This window comes from Penaeus monodon, chromosome 27 (genome assembly GCF_015228065.2).
Source record: "Penaeus monodon isolate SGIC_2016 chromosome 27, NSTDA_Pmon_1, whole genome shotgun sequence".
Taxonomy (NCBI): domain Eukaryota; kingdom Metazoa; phylum Arthropoda; class Malacostraca; order Decapoda; family Penaeidae; genus Penaeus; species Penaeus monodon.
In genome coordinates this window covers 2,424,076-2,426,512 of record NC_051412.1, presented here as the reverse complement: position 1 = coordinate 2,426,512, position 2,437 = coordinate 2,424,076, and the positions used below count along the sequence as shown (strand labels likewise).

At 37.5% G+C, this 2,437-nt stretch overlaps 1 protein-coding gene across 2 annotated transcripts in view; it reads right to left on the bottom strand.

Moving 5' to 3' along the window:
• Positions 1 to 2,098, bottom strand: part of LOC119590536 (CCR4-NOT transcription complex subunit 7-like) — a 9,824-nt gene extending 7,726 nt beyond the window's left edge. For both annotated transcript variants that reach the window (XM_037939182.1, XM_037939184.1), the window contains exon 1: positions 1,991 to 2,098. The gene's annotated coding sequence lies outside the window, so the exon portion shown is untranslated. The remainder of the gene's footprint in view (positions 1 to 1,990) is intronic.
• Positions 2,099 to 2,437: the final 339 nt, after the last annotated feature.

Genomic DNA, 2,437 nt, shown 5'->3' with positions numbered 1-2,437 from the left:
CTTATTCTATCCTGTTGTTTTTTTCTTCCGTCTTGAAACCAGCTTTACCTGAGCTGGTGTGTAATATTAACTTTATCATAAATAAAGTTACAATTTTTATCTCATCTCAATTATGTTTATCTACAAACAGAATAGAATGTGTTAAGCATTCTTTTACATGATTAAGCCAGCTTTACCAAAATGTTTTCTATTCTTAATTCAGTCTAGTACATTCTCAATATATCTACTATGTTCACAATGTTCATCACCTGTATTTCCATAATAAATATCACACTTTAGAGGACTAAAAAGCATATATTTATTAAGATGTTTAAAAAAACTGTCCCATTACTAGTGAATTCCAAAAAAAGACATAGTTGACTAATGAATTAAATAAAAATAATAACCAAATGGCTTTTCCAATAGCCTTGATTGCGATTCATATGAAACTGACCTTCATTTCTACCTCAAGCAATTTCCGTCAGAAACCACACACACATATATATATACCTTAGCAATAATGCAGCATGTTAAGGGATATCAAGTGGAAGTACAGACCTTGTGATAGATGCTGTCAAGTGGTTACGATGGTCTATGTGCTTCTGGCATTCCAATGAGAGGCCACACATCTCTAAAAAACTGGTTCCTAACTTGTAGGGTTATGACCCTAGGAGGTCGCAAAGCCTTCAGAAAATATTTTGTTGGACAAATATTTCTCGCAGTTTGTCTGTATTCGTATTTCTTAAAATTTTATCAACCCATGTTTTCAAGGAATAGTGTACTACTTTTAGGCAAATACAAAATACAACTTATACAAATTACTGAACATTTTTTCCCTTTGCCTAATGATATGCAGATTGAAAAATTATAAATGGGATAGCTGGTCAAGGGTCTGCAGATGTGCCAGAGGTTTGAGAAAGAGATCACGAACATACACATGCTGGACACCGCTGCTTTAAAATTACTGACCTGGCAGGTGAGAATACAGATTAGGATCTTTGCCAATGATAATTCACCAAGCAGGTACAATCTGCACACATGCGAGTAAATTTCGTCTTTTTTTCTATTCTTTTTTATTACATACTTTTTTTAAATGGAACTTCTTTATTTGCAGAATTACCATAGATGAAATATGTCTTGGAATGCTTTGATCTACCCTTCTCCACACAGTATTTATCTCGTCAGTGATGGCTCTCCAAAATTATAAAAATACCCAATTCTAGGACCCTGTAAATATACATAAATTTTAAAAAATGAAATGAATATTTAAGAAAAATTCAAATTTCTCCTCCTACATTAGAATCTTCGAGTAAACAAAGTAAACCTTCCTCATTACCTAAAGTCATCATATCACAGTATAAACCCTGGCTAAACAAATACCTTTAAATACTGCTCTTTCATCACCATGACCTACACACACCAAGCGAACTGTCACATCAATTAATCTGTCACCTTTTACCGTCCGCACAAACCCTTAAAACTGCCACAGGTCTTTTAAAGTTTAAGACTCGGACCACATTTCAAGCGTTTATTTTCTTCCGCTTTGAGGTGTTTGGTTGCGACCAAGGATGTGCAAGTCAAGAGATGAAGACGCCGTAAAACAGGCAGCCGAGAGAGGAATGACGGAGGAAGTGGGCAATAAACATGACCTCAAAATCGGAAATGAAGGCGACAAAACAGAAATAAACAAATAGTATAAGACCAAAATTCACTCCCAAACTGACACTTTGAACCTTCCTTCCTTCTGGTCCATATAATACCCATGACACCCCAAACCTCATCCCAACGTTGAGCAAAACGACCCCCAAGGGCCCCAGTCCCGTTCAAACCCCCGGGAAATAGCCAAAACAGCGATAAATGAGGTAAATATGCAACACTCCAAGCCCTCAGCCTCGGCCTGGAGAGACAGCATCTCGGGACACGTCCACTAACCTCCCTCTCTCTCCGTCTCTCCCTCACCAAAAACCCCTTTTCTCGCCTCCGCCGCGCCCTCCGATCCCTCTAGACTCACTTGGGAATAAACTTCAGGCTCCTCGTGGATTTAATGAGAGAGAAAAGGGAGTTTGAACATGTAAACAAACAATCTCCTGCTCTTGTTGCCTCACGCACAGCTGACAGTGACGTCATCAACGCGTCACAGAAAATGGGAAATTTCTCTCCGGTTTTATAGACATTTTCCCTCAAGTTGCAATGAAATGAAGTTAAATAAGGTTGCAAGAGCTATGTGTCTGTATCAACGTCAATTGTCATCATCAATGTGGTTTTAGGAACTATCTCAGGAAACCTTAGCTGTCTATTTATCGGTTGATGATATTGTGAATTTTCTAAGTGTAATATGATTTTTTTTGACAAACTTCAACCGGCATTTCTGTCTTACTCGTAAAAGCAAAACCGAAAAGGGAAAATAATTTGCGAGTTTTGGAGTTTTCCGAAAATAAAATAATATTTACCTACTTGG